Consider the following 15,688-nt stretch of genomic DNA (forward strand, 5'->3'; position numbering starts at 1 on the left):
TGTCTCTACACGCACTCTGTCTTGTACCTTGGCGTGTCTCTACACGCACTCTGTCTTGTACCTTGGCGTGTCTCTACACGCACTCTGTCTTGTACCTTGGCGTGTCTCTACACGCACTCTGTCTTATCCTATGCTTTGGCGTGGCTCTACACACGCACCCTGTCTCGTCCTATGCTTTGGCGTGGCTCTACACACGCACCCTGTCTCGTTTGTGAACCTTGGCGTGTCCCCTACACACGCACCTCGCTTTGAACCTTGGCGTGTCCCCTACACACGCACCTCGCTTTGAACCCTGGCGTGTCCCCTACACATGCACCTAGCCTTGAACCCTGGCGTGTCCCCTACACACGCACCTCGCTTTGAACCCTGGCGTGTCCCCTACACATGCACCTAGCCTTGAACCCTGGCGTGTCCCCTACACACGCACCTAGCCTTGAACCCTGGCGTGTCCCCTACACACGCACCTAGCCTTGGACCTTGGCGTGTTCCCTAAACACGCACCCTGCTTGGATATCTGTCGTGCCTCCTTGCCTGAACCCTGGTTTGCCTGCCGGATGCCCGGAACCTGCCGACCGTTGCCAGAGGTCCGGAACCAGATGACTGCGGCCTGATGTCCGGAGCTGACGTCCGCAGCCTGATCCCTGGACCCTGTCGGTTTGCCAGCAGTCCGGAGTCCGATGCCATCATGCCATTACCTGTGCCTAGGCGTGCCATCTGGCACGTACCATGTTATGGACCTTGGCGTGCCCACGCGCGCACCTTGCACGTTTTGCTTGTTTTCTCTGTATGTGATCTTGTGTTATTCTAATGAAGATACCTTGCACCTACATCTAGTCTCGTCTTGCTTCCTGCTCGTCCTTGTCGTCAGACACTCGTCTAGTGTCCCCTGAGCCGGCCGTCTGGTCCCAGCAGTCGTGGTGGCTCACCCCCTTGGTCTTGCCCCTGACACTCCCTGTATAGGGGGTGGATTCTCACAAGGTCAGCTCGCCCTCGGTGGGTGGGTGCCACGACCCAGAGGGTCCACTCAAAAAATGGGCTCAGCAGGAGCTGAGTCCGTCACAGTTAATCAGGCCATGGACTCCGCTGGTACCTCGGCTACCCGTCTGATGACCCGTCTGTTATAGAATTTGATCTGCTCTGTCTCCTGGACTCTCCTGAATATGGCGGTACCCCGGCCACTCTTCTGATGTAAATCAGACCCGGCCCTTGACCTCTGGACTCATTTGGAAATGATGGCAGCCAGAGTAAGAAGACTTGCTTGTCTACCTGCAGTCCTCCCCACTGGATTCCCTTGTCTCGTCCACGGCTCCTGTGTCTTGACCGGCGCAGGTGTCCGTTTCAGATGTCGGATCAACATTGTTGGAGTGGTTTGTACTAAACTCTAGTTTCTGCCGAAGAAAATTTTTTTTTCTTCTTTCCAGCCCCGGTGAGAGGGGGCTTAGAGGGGGGTACTGTCACGTCTGCCATGTCTGTTTGTCTCAAGAACTCCTGGAGCAATGTGCATGCTCATGCTTTGTCTGCTGTCCTGCATGTCCCTTAGAGCAGTGTGCACACTCACCTCATGTCTGAGCTACAGGATGCCTGCGTTTCTGCTCTGCCTTCTGTGATCTTCTCGTCATGTCTGGAGTCCTTGATCATGTGACATTTCTTAAGATCCTGCACTGTCTGGTTCTGCAATCATCTCGTCATGTCTAGAATCCCGGATCATGTGTTCTTCCTAGGATCCTGCACTGGTTGGTTCGGTGATCATCTCGTCATGTCTGAAACCCTGATCATGTGACGTTTCCTAAGATCCTGCACTGTCTGGTTCTGCTATCATCTCGTCATGTCTAGAATCTCGGAAGTGCTCCCCTGGTCCTGACCTGAGGAGGAGGTGCTATGCCCTATATCAGGCCGCCTCTTCCTATGCTCAGGGCCTGATTATTGTGTTGCTTCCCTGCAAGGCTCTGGGTCTGTGGGGTTGCTCCCTCTATTCTGTGCCCTTGCACTTTGCTCTGTAGTGCGTCTCTGCACACGCTCCGTGCTCGTATTCCGCCTCTTGTCTTGTGCCGTGTCTTGTGTTGTCTCTCGTGCCATGTTTGTCTTTGCCTTGCTTTGCCTTGTAGTCCTTCTGCTGTTCTTTGTCTTAGTCTGTTTTGCTATGTCTCGCCTTAGCTATGCTTTGACTTGTAGTCCTTCCTTTGTTCTCTGCCTCGCCTGTTTTGCCATGTCTTGCTTTTGCTATGATTTGACTTGTAGTCCTCCCTGTGTTCTCTGCCTTGCTATTCCTTGCTTTGTGTTCCTCCCTATGGTCTCAGTCTTTGCTTGCTCTGCCTCGCTCTCTCCTATGGTGCTCTGTAGTGCTCCCTGGCACACGCACCATTTCTCCTCTCCTTAGTCCTCGTTTCTTTGTCTAGTCCCAAGGTCTTTCCTTGGCCCGGCTCTGGGCTTCTGCCTACGCTCCGCTGCTAGACTCTGTCCTCGCTCTGACCTGGCTCTGTTTCTGCTTGTGTTCCTTGCCTTGTTCCCTGCCTTGTCCTTGCATTGAACCCCGGCGTGGGTTCCCCTTGGCCGTCTCCTGTGCCGTGGTAAGTGCCACGTGTTTGTGTACAGCCGTGTGCACTGGCCAGTGTGGTGTGCCCCCTGCGTGGCTCCTAGCACGCAGCCCTTCCTTGTGCCCTGCGTGGCTCCTAGCATGCAGCCCTTCCTTGAACCCTGGCGTGGCTCCTAGCACGCACCCTGCCTTGAACCCTGGCGTGGCTCCTAGCACGCACCCTGCCTTGAACCCTGGCGTGGCTCCTAGCACGCACCCTGCCTTGAACCTTGGCGTGTCACTACACGCACTCTGTCTTGTACCTTGGCGTGTCTCTACACGCACTCTGTCTTGTACCTTGGCGTGTCTCTACACGCACTCTGTCTTGTACCTTGGCGTGTCTCTACACGCACTCTGTCTTGTACCTTGGCGTGTCTCTACACGCACTCTGTCTTGTACCTTGGCGTGTCTCTACACGCACTCTGTCTTGTACCTTGGCGTGTCTCTACACGCACTCTGTCTTGTACCTTGGCGTGTCTCTACACGCACTCTGTCTTGTACCTTGGCGTGTCTCTACACGCACTCTGTCTTGTACCTTGGCGTGTCTCTACACGCACTCTGTCTTATCCTATGCTTTGGCGTGGCTCTACACACGCACCCTGTCTCGTTTGTGAACCTTGGCGTGTCCCCTACACACGCACCTCGCTTTGAACCTTGGCGTGTCCCCTACACACGCACCTCGCTTTGAACCCTGGCGTGTCCCCTACACATGCACCTAGCCTTGAACCCTGGCGTGTCCCCTACACACGCACCTCGCTTTGAACCCTGGCGTGTCCCCTACACATGCACCTAGCCTTGAACCCTGGCGTGTCCCCTACACACGCACCTAGCCTTGAACCCTGGCGTGTCCCCTACACACGCACCTAGCCTTGGACCTTGGCGTGTTCCCTAAACACGCACCCTGCTTGGATATCTGTCGTGCCTCCTTGCCTGAACCCTGGTTTGCCTGCCGGATGCCCGGAACCTGCCGACCGTTGCCAGAGGTCCGGAACCAGATGACTGCGGCCTGATGTCCGGAGCTGACGTCCGCAGCCTGATCCCTGGACCCTGTCGGTTTGCCAGCAGTCCGGAGTCCGATGCCATCATGCCATTACCTGTGCCTAGGCGTGCCATCTGGCACGTACCATGTTATGGACCTTGGCGTGCCCACGCGCGCACCTTGCACGTTTTGCTTGTTTTCTCTGTATGTGATCTTGTGTTATTCTAATGAAGATACCTTGCACCTACGTCTAGTCTCGTCTTGCTTCCTGCTCGTCCTTGTCGTCAGACACTCGTCTAGTGTCCCCTGAGCCGGCCGTCTGGTCCCAGCAGTCGTGGTGGCTCACCCCCTTGGTCTTGCCCCTGACACTCCCTGTATAGGGGGTGGATTCTCACAAGGTCAGCTCGCCCTCGGTGGGTGGGTGCCACGACCCAGAGGGTCCACTCAAAAAATGGGCTCAGCAGGAGCTGAGTCCGTCACAGTTAATCAGGCCATGGACTCCGCTGGTACCTCGGCTACCCGTCTGATGACCCGTCTGTTATAGAATTTGATCTGCTCTGTCTCCTGGACTCTCCTGAATATGGCGGTACCCCGGCCACTCTTCTGATGTAAATCAGACCCGGCCCTTGACCTCTGGACTCATTTGGAAATGATGGCAGCCAGAGTAAGAAGACTTGCTTGTGTACCTGCAGTCCTCCCCACTGGATTCCCTTGTCTCGTCCACGGCTCCTGTGTCTTGACCGGCGCAGGTGTCCGTTTCAGATGTCGGATCAACATTGTTGGAGTGGTTTGTACTAAACTCTAGTTTCTGCCGAAGAAAATTTTTTTTTCTTCTTTCCAGCCCCGGTGAGAGGGGGCTTAGAGGGGGGTACTGTCACGTCTGCCATGTCTGTTTGTCTCAAGAACTCCTGGAGCAATGTGCATGCTCATGCTTTGTCTGCTGTCCTGCATGTCCCTTAGAGCAGTGTGCACACTCACCTCATGTCTGAGCTACAGGATGCCTGCGTTTCTGCTCTGCCTTCTGTGATCTTCTCGTCATGTCTGGAGTCCTTGATCATGTGACATTTCTTAAGATCCTGCACTGTCTGGTTCTGCAATCATCTCGTCATGTCTAGAATCCCGGATCATGTGTTCTTCCTAGGATCCTGCACTGGTTGGATCGGTGATCATCTCGTCATGTCTGAAACCCTGATCATGTGACGTTTCCTAAGATCCTGCACTGTCTGGTTCTGCTATCATCTCGTCATGTCTAGAATCTCGGAAGTGCTCCCCTGGTCCTGACCTGAGGAGGAGGTGCTATGCCCTATATCAGGCCGCCTCTTCCTATGCTCAGGGCCTGATTATTGTGTTGCTTCCCTGCAAGGCTCTGGGTCTGTGGGGTTGCTCCCTCTATTCTGTGCCCTTGCACTTTGCTCTGTAGTGCGTCTCTGCACACGCTCCGTGCTCGTATTCCGCCTCTTGTCTTGTGTTGTCTCTCGTGCCATGTTTGTCTTTGCCTTGCTTTGCCTTGTAGTCCTTCTGCTGTTCTTTGTCTTAGTCTGTTTTGCTATGTCTCGCCTTAGCTATGCTTTGACTTGTAGTCCTTCCTTTGTTCTCTGCCTCGCCTGTTTTGCCATGTCTTGCTTTTGCTATGATTTGACTTGTAGTCCTCCCTGTGTTCTCTGCCTTGCTATTCCTTGCTTTGTGTTCCTCCCTATGGTCTCAGTCTTTGCTTGCTCTGCCTCGCTCTCTCCTATGGTGCTCTGTAGTGCTCCCTGGCACACGCACCATTTCTCCTCTCCTTAGTCCTCGTTTCTTTGTCTAGTCCCAAGGTCTTTCCTTGGCCCGGCTCTGGGCTTCTGCCTACGCTCCGCTGCTAGACTCTGTCCTCGCTCTGACCTGGCTCTGTTTCTGCTTGTGTTCCTTGCCTTGTTCCCTGCCTTGTCCTTGCATTGAACCCCGGCGTGGGTTCCCCTTGGCCGTCTCCTGTGCCGTGGTAAGTGCCACGTGTTTGTGTACAGCCGTGTGCACTGGCCAGTGTGGTGTGCCCCCTGCGTGGCTCCTAGCACGCAGCCCTTCCTTGTGCCCTGCGTGGCTCCTAGCATGCAGCCCTTCCTTGAACCCTGGCGTGGCTCCTAGCACGCACCCTGCCTTGAACCCTGGCGTGGCTCCTAGCACGCACCCTGCCTTGAACCCTGGCGTCGCTCCTAGCACGCACCTTGCCTTGAACCTTGGCGTGTCACTACACGCACTCTGTCTTGTACCTTGGCGTGTCTCTACACGCACTCTGTCTTGTACCTTGGCGTGTCTCTACACGCACTCTGTCTTGTACCTTGGCGTGTCTCTACACGCACTCTGTCTTGTACCTTGGCGTGTCTCTACACGCACTCTGTCTTGTACCTTGGCGTGTCTCTACACGCACTCTGTCTTATCCTATGCTTTGGCGTGGCTCTACACACGCACCCTGTCTCGTTTGTGAACCTTGGCGTGTCCCCTACACACGCACCTCGCTTTGAACCTTGGCGTGTCCCCTACACACGCACCTAGCCTTGAACCCTGGCGTGTCCCCTACACACGCACCTAGCCTTGAACCCTGGCGTGTCCCCTACACACGCACCTAGCCTTGGACCTTGGCGTGTTCCCTAAACACGCACCCTGCTTGGATATCTGTCGTGCCTCCTTGCCTGAACCCTGGTTTGCCTGCCGGATGCCCGGAACCTGCCGACCGTTGCCAGAGGTCCGGAACCAGATGACTGCGGCCTGATGTCCGGAGCTGACGTCCGCAGCCTGATCCCTGGACCCTGTCGGTTTGCCAGCAGTCCGGAGTCCGATGCCATCATGCCATTACCTGTGCCTAGGCGTGCCATCTGGCACGTACCATGTTATGGACCTTGGCGTGCCCACGCGCGCACCTTGCACGTTTTGCTTGTTTTCTCTGTATGTGATCTTGTGTTATTCTAATGAAGATACCTTGCACCTACGTCTAGTCTTGTCTTGCTTCCTGCTCGTCCTTGTCGTCAGACACTCGTCTAGTGTCCCCTGAGCCGGCCGTCTGGTCCCAGCAGTCGTGGTGGCTCACCCCCTTGGTCTTGCCACTGACACTCCCTGTATAGGGGGTGGATTCTCACAAGGTCAGCTCGCCCTCGGTGGGTGGTTGCCACGACCCAGAGGGTCCACTCAAAAAATGGGCTCAGCAGGAGCTGAGTCCGTCACACCTATTAATCACCTCATCTGCTGGACTCAAGACCCGCATCAGGATTCCGAGAATTTGCTGCCATCGTCTGGACCACGGGAGGACACGGCCAACATCAAAAGATACTACATGATTTACCTCCAGGATGGTGACAGACCCCCACTGCGACGCAATCTAGGCAGCACCAGTCACAGACAGAAGTTCAACCGTGACTGGCGCCTGAGTGATAAATTATATTTTATAGTATTGTCGGTTTTACTTGTCCCTGTTCCTTAAGTTATCCCCATTAGCCTTATGCTGTATTAGGGAATATTATCCCTCTGTTTTCTCCCTGCGTGGAGTTTCTACTGTATAATAAACCCCTATCACCCTTGGTCTGTGTATAGTCCTTTACTGCATCCTACGTGCTTGCAGTCTCCTCACACTAGCACCCATCATAACAATTTTTTCTTATGTTTTGCCTCGCCATTGTTTTACTGAGTCGTTCTGTCAGATTTCACTGGTGGAGCAGCAGTATATAACGTATATGAAACACCACTTCACTACTACTCTCCTCAGAGTTGTGCTTCAATGGCACAACTCCATCAGGTGAGCAGATTCTATCTACTCTTTCCTGTTTGTTATCATCAGTACTTCTCCATGGAGCGGTCTGATTTTGTCTTCTAGTTCTAAATGAGGCTGAAGGACCCTCTGCCATGTAAGAAGGCACAAGCATCATTCATGGCACATGATAGGTGAAGGCTTCTAATACAAATTTAGCATTGGGGTCCAGGGAGTTCAAGTTATACCTCTGACTGCAAGATGTAGGATAAATATAAGGGCTTTCAAGTCCATGGTTTCTAGTTTTAGAATTGAAGGATGTAGAGATGTGAGACAACATCTAGATGGAGCCCATTTTGAATCTAATTTTGAAATTTTCTCCATCGATAACTTTTTATCACGCTGTGATAATAACAAATAGCCTAAAATAAAATAATGGAAGATCAAAAAGCAGGCATTAAAATATTATTTTCCTTTAACATAAAAAATACGATTGAAGCAAAAAAAAACAAAAAACCTTAAAGTAATTTGAAAGGGTTTTGTTTTCAATATCAACTTTTTTTTTTATTATTAATAAAACTGGTCTGGCAATCAGCTGGAACTGACCTCAAGAAACATCCGACATTTCTGCAAAAGCAGTGGTCAAATGAATGCCTGACTATGTAATATATGGACAGACGAGGATAAAATGTATCAGCTCACCTCTGCAATGACAGAAATGCAGATAATTCTGTAAATCGGTGCACGGATTATTCTAGGCTGGTAATTGAGTAGGCAATTAAGTACACAGTGGGAAAAAGGTATAATCCAGCACCAGCACCGTAGAAAAAATATAAAATACCAATTCATTAACAAAGTTTGCTTCAATGTTTCGAATAATTAAAAACAGGAGGAAAATCACATATGAACCTTACGCATTTCGGACAATAACAAGTCCTTTTTCATAGGTCTTATAGTCCGAAATGCGTGAGTTTCATATGCGGTTTTCCTCACTTTTCGTATTTAAAATTGCAAATTGTACAGCTCAATTGTCATGTTATTCATATATTTCCAGGAGAAATACTTGTAGTAGATGATCTTCACTTTACAATTCTAAGAAATGAGGCGCTCCAGAATAATTATTTCATGGGGAATACAAGTATTTACCACAACTGACACATCAGGAAAGATGAGCAGTTCCTTTTTGAAAAGCAGTAAATGAAAAAAAATAAAGTGTATCAAAAAGCAGCCTAGTTCCCGCCTCGATTTTCTGATAATTGCCTATTAAAACCTAAATTGATCCACATGTCTAGTAAACGGATTTGATTTGTGATTTGCATCCTCTGTTATTAATCATGAACAGCAGTTATTACATCAGCAATTTGTGTAATTCCCCAAACAATCCCCTGAATTTAATTACACCAATCAGCGGTTGTTGTAAATTGTTGTACTCTCTAACCCCACGCAATATTTGTTAGCTGTGTCTTTCTTGTACTGTATCTTTAGATTTCAGCTCTGTAATATTAAATATAGCGTAAGCTCTAGTGGAGTAGATGACGTAGATACGATACTGGTGGGGGAAACACCTGCGAGCGTAGGAAGAACATGATAGAAATGTTAAAAAGTGATATCCAGGGGTGTCTCTCTAGGGGAATGGACTGATACTTGGACCTGTCTGATTGTGAAAAGACAAATGTATATGTGCGGTGTACAATACTTTACTGTAATTTGTAAACATGTGTGGGGAAAGCAGATGGAATTAGCTAGAGACAGTGAAGTACCGATTTTGGCCACTAGAGGGAGACACAGGACGGTGAGAAAAGGACATAACAGCAGCTGAACCTAGGAAAAAGCAAAGTCATGGTGGGCGAAATAACTGGGACTGAGAAGGGGAATTTCAAAAGAAGGGGATAAAAGGAGGGAGAGTCCCAGAGCGAGTCAGTCAGTCGGGGGGCGTGGCCCTGACAGGACAGCTGCAGACAGAGGTCGCCTGGGGTATTGGATGGCTGGACACCGAAGAGGCAATAGGTGTCGCAGTAAGCGGACAGGCTCGGCCAGGGGAAGTGCTGTGGCCGGTGACTTAGAGGCACAGTGAAAGAACCTAGAGGGCCGTCGCATCGGGGAACAAGAAGGAGGAGATGTGGTGACAAGTACCCAGGCCAGTGTGCAGGACCTTTCGTTTGTTTTGGATGTCATGGATGTCAGAGAAGACACGTAATAAAGAGGACCTGATTGAACGTCTACATGCTTCTGACTCCAGTCTTTTCGTTCATGAGAAGGGACCACCCCCCCAGTCGGCACACAATCCTACATCTCAATGGGCACTATTGTGTACGAGAGGCTCCAAAGGCCCCTCTGCCACATAATAAGACACCAGTATTATGAATGGCCCATGGTAGACAGGAGTCCTATTATAGATTTTGCTTTGGATCTAGTAGCTTCAAGTTACTTTTCTGGACAAATATTTATTTATTGCAAATGAAACAATAACTTAGTTCCAAACTGGAAACTCTTGCATATATAAAAATAATTTAAGGGACTTTTCTCCAAGACAAAGAAAAAAATCTATATAAAAATAGTGGCTTATTAAATATACTGCATTCCGTATACTGATTCTTAGCTATAACCCATATTATACTTCAGAGCTCAGTTTGGCTGGATGGACAGGTCTAGGAAGACTTCTGGTGGTCAAAACGATGCATGCGGAGGCATCTGCATACTGCGGCACAAACTGCGTACCCAATGCTAAAGATAGGCCGCATGCAGAAGTATGTGGCTGTAGGCGATGCTGACCGGAGGAGGCGCGGCCATGGGCGGAGCTTCACGGAGGACATCCGCAGCTCTCCCAGCCGCAAATGTGAGCCTTGCCTTAAATATGAGTGTCTGAGCAAAGGGTCTGAATACTTATGACCATGTGATATTTGTCTTACTTTTTAAATAAATTTGCAAAAATTTCTACATTTCTGCTTTTTTCAGTTAAGATGGGGTGCAGAGTGTACATTAATGAGAAAAAAAGAACTTCTTTGAATTTACCAAATGGCTGCAATGAAACAAAGACTGAAAAATTTAAAGAGGTCTGAATACTTTCCGTACCCACTGTAGAGATACACAGCAGTACAGACCGAAGCATTTCAAAGGAGAGCCTTAATTATGGTATATACTGAAATGAACACAGTTCTATTCACATAAGCAGCAGGAAAAACAACAATCACAAAACATATTTATGCAAAGAAAACCAAATACATCACACAGAACAAATGGGTCAACATTTACTTTTAGGATTGCTACCTCCAATAGGTGGCACTAGAGTTCTAGTCCTCTTCCTCTCTGAAGAGACAATTTGCATAATTAGCACAGAACAAATATGCATATTTAAAAAAAAATTACATCGTAGTAAAAAACACCTTAATTATATTGCAGAATTAGATCATGTCTCATATTGATACCATCTGAGTTTGAAATCTAACATCCAAAACAATTTACGATTTAATATCTTGCGTCTGAGATCACCCCCTCTAATAGGTCTAAAAACTTTCTCAATGCCCAAGAACCTAAAAAAATCTGTATTGCCCATGCGTATAGTGGAAAAATGTCTGGATGCTGCAGACATATTCAAAGCTGCAGGATTGCTGGCATCAGAGAGATGTCTCCTGATGAGCTTTTTAAGCAGTCCAGACATGCAGATCACGTATTGTATTTTGCACTGCATGCATTCTATCATGTAGACTATTCATTGCTTATTGTAATTAATAAAACTATATATCATAATGCTAGATTTTTGTAAAAAGATTTTTATTTTTGTTGTTGTGTAAGGGTGGGCCAGGGTGGTATTTGTGGCTGAGGACTTCTGCTCCATCACACCCTGACCTCCCCTCACATAAAAATAATGTCCATTAGTCAGCATACCTGTAATTTCAGGTCCAACATCCTCAAGATCTCTTCTGCACCACTGAAGGCTGTTTGCAAACAGTTTGACATGAATTGAGACACAGTTCATTTCAACTTGAAACTGAACAACTTTACTGTTTTCATTTCTCAGCACATCCAAGTATTTCACAGCATTAGTCACATGTTAAATATTACACATCTCTTCCTCTTTCCTCTTCTTCTCTCACTGTCACACAGCACGTATCCGGGTTGGACCATCTCATATGGTTCCTCAGCATCCTCTCTGTTTAGCTCTGCCACGATTAGACACTCGTCTGTCTATTTGGCCCCAGAAATCAGATCATCTGTTCCCAAAGTCAGTTGCCACATGGCGTGTGACCTGCCCTTCTGTGGTACTTTGTATGGCCTTCAGTACATTACGGGGACCTACCGCCTATAACGGTAATGCAGCGTCCTCTCTGCTTTCACTCACTGTGGTTTGGGGATTCCCTCAGCCGTTTCGCCCCAGATCTGAAGGCATCAGCCCATGTGATAAGCTGCCACATCATGGAGTCTCCTGCATCTCTGTGCTCTCCTAGCTTTTCCTTCAGCTTCTGCACCTCACTGCTGTAGCCCACTGTAGTCCTGTCTTGCGGTTTTCCTGGCCTGTTGTTACAGAAGGCTAGGGTCTCAGTTAGCATAACATTGTGTGGTCTCTGCAACAGCCCCTGGGCACTTAAGCCCATGCAGGAGCTATGGGCACCCAGGTCCAACGGAGCTAGATCAGGAAGTCCTTCCTTTCTTACCAGCAGATGATCCCTCCTATGTTTTTAACTGTTAACTATATGCACTATGTGAGATTCCTATTTAAAACAGTGTAAACTAAAATGCCCCCATCTAGTGGCCAAATTTAGGTACTACGCTTTCCCTATGCAAACTATATATATAGCAGAGATATAACATATATGGCTAATAAAACATTATACATAATTATATATGTATGTAAATATACGGCAATAGAAACAACTTAAAGGGGTAAACTTTGCATTCCCCTACAGTTGTCAGCATAAAGACATGCTTTTCAGGGATTTCATTCACACTTATGAAACCCCTTTAGTGAGAGTTGGGATTTACTGTGATAGGAAAAATAACTGGGAGACAGAATGATACATAAAGTAGGTGGCCTTATAGCTACAAATTTGATCTGAGATGTCTTGAAGACCTCTAAAATTTGAGTGTTTTCATTCAAAATTGGTAGATATTTTTTTACTAATGCCAACAATATCCACATAAAAAGAATTTTAAATCTTTTCCTAATAATCTAGAATTTTCGATACATAATTTCATTGTGATATGCAAGGAATAGTCTATGTGACGGAGGCCAGGGGGGTAGTTGGGGCTGACGGTGGCAGTACTGGCACACCCTGACTCCCCGCCACATTAACACATTGTATTCCACTCACTTGTAAGTCAGGGTCCATTCCACACTGCCGGGACTCCTTTTCTTCTATCACCACACAATAATAGACAGAGTCCAAGTTCATTTTCAGCAAAACAACTTTATTCAGCTCGTCCAGTTTAGTCACAGAAACAGCACAAGATTCTTTGCAGACTATAACCATTCCGTTCCCTGTACTGTTCCTTCCTCCACCAGGAATATCACATCTCTGTACCGTATCTGCCGGTACTGCAATTTGACTGGTCAGACTAACCCGCTTCAGGAGTTCCCCGCCCGCTTCCCTCTCCGAAGGTGAAGTTGAAGGATGGCTCTTCCATTCCTTTCCAGGCCATAGGCCTCAGACATTAAGGGTTGTTCCCACAAAGTTAGCTGCTACCATTCTTATGCTGCCCTGATATTTCTCCACCATGTAGCTGTCAGCTCTTAGGCCTTGGACTGCTGGGCTTCTTGGCTTAAATGTTCCCCTGTACACGACTGTCCTGTCCTTCCTCCCGGCTTATACTGACTAACTCCAGGAAGCTCCCCAACTACTTTTCCTTAGCCCCTCCTAACCAGACAAAATCCTATTGGTCTAAGTAACCCCTATCCTATTCTACTGTGCTCCCCTACTGGTCTAAGTTCTACACTATCCCTATATCTTTGCAACACATAAACATAGGTACAATGCAATGCACAATATATCAACATTACACGACATATGGAATATACTGCTTTTACCAGGAACATAGGCATGGAGTGCAGGGCACTAAACTAGCCTTCCGTACCCCTTACATCTACAAGATAGAATGCACGCAGTGCAAAATACAATACATGATCTGCACGTCGGGACCACTTAAAAAGCTCATCAGGAGAAATCTCTCTGATGCCAGCAATCCTATGGCTTTGAATATGTCTGCAGCATCCAGATATTTTTCCACTATACACATGGGCAATACAGATTGTTTTAGGTTCTTGGGCATTCAGAAGGTTTTTAGACCTATTAGAGGGGGTGATGTCAGACACAAGATATTACATTGTGTATCGTTTTGGATATTTAGACTTCAAACTCGTATCCCCCATGGTATGAATATGAGACATGATCTAATTCTGCAATATAATTAATGTGTTATTTACTATGATGTATTTTATAAAAATTACGCATGTTCTGTGTGATGTATTTTTTTTTTTGCATAAATATGTTTTGTGATTGTTGCTTTTCTTGCTGCTTATGTGAATTCTGAGACTATTCCACTTTATTTAACCATACCTCATTTATACCATGATTAAGGCTCTCCACTGAGGCATCGGTCTGTACTGCTGTGTATCTCTATTTGTTGTGTCCACGTACCTAATTTTTTGTGTGAACAATTAAAAGTTATATTTTAATCCACCTGAAGCACTTTTCTCTTCTGACGCTGGAGACTACCCTCGCTGCTTTTCCGTATCATTTATATACACCATCCCACATGCTTGTTTCCATCTATCTCCACCCTTTTTTGTCTCTATGAAGTCAGAGCTGTCAATCAAAGAAGAGTAAGGTGAAGATTAAATGAAAACAAGCAGGTATGAAGCTGTGTATAAATGATTGACCCCACCATGAAGAATCGAGCTGAAGGACTTAGTTTGAACAGTCATTCTGTGCATAACATGGGATGCTAAATGACCGTTCTCTGTGAGAAGGAGCTCTAAGCCAATAATTATGGATTGGATATTTTTAATATGGAATAAAAGAAATATGAAAATTATCTGGCGAGTGCTGCATACACTTTGTGAACTTTATTTTCATACTATACGGTTACCTGCTTTGGCTATTTGTGGATACTGAGCACCACCACTTCAGATTGGGTCCGTTATATTCAGTTGTGATATTGTGAGCCATGGTGCTGGACATTAAATCTTTGTATTTATTATCAAATGCATTATGGCTGGAACATCACTCACTAGTAGTTTGCCACCTTTGGACCACCTTAAGTCGTTGATTTACAGGTCACTCTTCCCTCAGTATCCTGTCTCCCCTACGCAGGCACGTCAATGCCTGGATTTCATAAGAAGGTCTGGCTCCTTCACATTGAGCTCCTGATGACTATACGGGAGACAGTACATTGATCTCGCAACGTCATCAGGAGGTCACTGGGCAGGGGCCGTCCCTTCTGACTGGGAGCTCTTACAAAGAGAAATATTTTTCTGATCTGCAAATAACAGTTCAGGAGCTTGTTCGTTTATCAGGCCAGAAACAAAGTTGTCCTGCAGATGACAACAACAAAAGTTGTCACTTTAACTCTTAAAATTGGTGAATTGCTTTTCTTCATGTCTCTAAGGAAGTTTAATCTTCAAAGGTGTCTGACCAGGGCTGGACTGGCCAACTGGAAATTCTATTAAATGCCAGATGGGCTGGATTGACAGTGGGCTATATCAGCCTGCAAGACTTCAAACAGTATTTGCTTCTAAAGGACGCGGATACTGTTAACAATTGTAGCGGAACAGAGAGCCATCAGATCTCTTCTCTGCCAATTTCACGGGCAAGCCACAGGCTGCTTCCAACCTGCGTCCTGTACTGTGAGTCCATGGTGAGGCAGTAGCTTCTTTATATACTTTGCTAAAAATAGAGGAGCATTATTTTTACTATAAGGATGCACAAAGGGAGGCTTTATAATAAGGAGGCAAAATTGAGGCATTATAATAAGGATCCCACATTGCCTCCTTATAATAATGTTCCCTGTGCCTCTTTATTATGCTTTATAAAAAGTCCTCAATTGTGCCACCTTATTATAATGTGCCTCATTGTGCTTCTTTAATATAATGCCCCCCTCTTAAGAGTTAAGCTATCATTGTGTTGGGGAATTGTTATTACAAGAAGTCACAGGTTTATTGAAGGGGTGCGTTATTAGTAAACATTATTAGTATAGGGGGCTGTATGGCTATAAGGAAGCATAGGGGGCAGTATTACTATGAGGTGTGACAAAAAGGAGAACAAAAGGAGAGCACAGATGAGGCTTTATTACTGTCTAGGACACTGGTTATAGCACTATTTAGTTTTTGTAGAAATGTGGTAATGTGATCAGTGTGCTGAAAAAGCGATAAGCCAAACATGTTTTTTTATTACATTTTGTAGAGGCGAGTCAGGGGATTGGTTTACAACTA

This window comes from Dendrobates tinctorius, unplaced genomic scaffold (genome assembly GCF_039654945.1).
Source record: "Dendrobates tinctorius isolate UK_male_01 unplaced genomic scaffold, ASM3965494v1 ptg000032l, whole genome shotgun sequence".
NCBI lineage: Eukaryota > Metazoa > Chordata > Amphibia > Anura > Dendrobatidae > Dendrobates > Dendrobates tinctorius.